Source organism: Phoxinus phoxinus (genome assembly GCF_949152265.1).
Source record: "Phoxinus phoxinus genome assembly, chromosome: 10".
Taxonomy (NCBI): Eukaryota; Metazoa; Chordata; class Actinopteri; order Cypriniformes; family Leuciscidae; genus Phoxinus; species Phoxinus phoxinus.
Genome location: NC_136885.1, coordinates 6,639,298 through 6,639,592, shown reverse-complemented (window position 1 = coordinate 6,639,592; position 295 = coordinate 6,639,298).

Here is a 295-nt window from a genome sequence, read left to right as displayed (position 1 = left end):
TTTAAGCAAACTGAAACATGGTGCACTGCACCAAATATATAATAATCATTAATATAGTATAGATATGAATTGTAGAATGTCTTTATAATGTGTGAGTAAAATGTCACTAAGAAAATTTCCTTTGAAAGATTCTAACCAATGATAATGTTTAATACAGAGGTGATATATTTTCTAATGCGTGCTAGTGGAGGTTGAACAATATTATGGAAAGTCTAATTTACATACATTAGCCTACTTACGTGTTGTAATTATCCTAAACAAGATCTTGGACTTTTAATTTGAAAAATTGACAAAT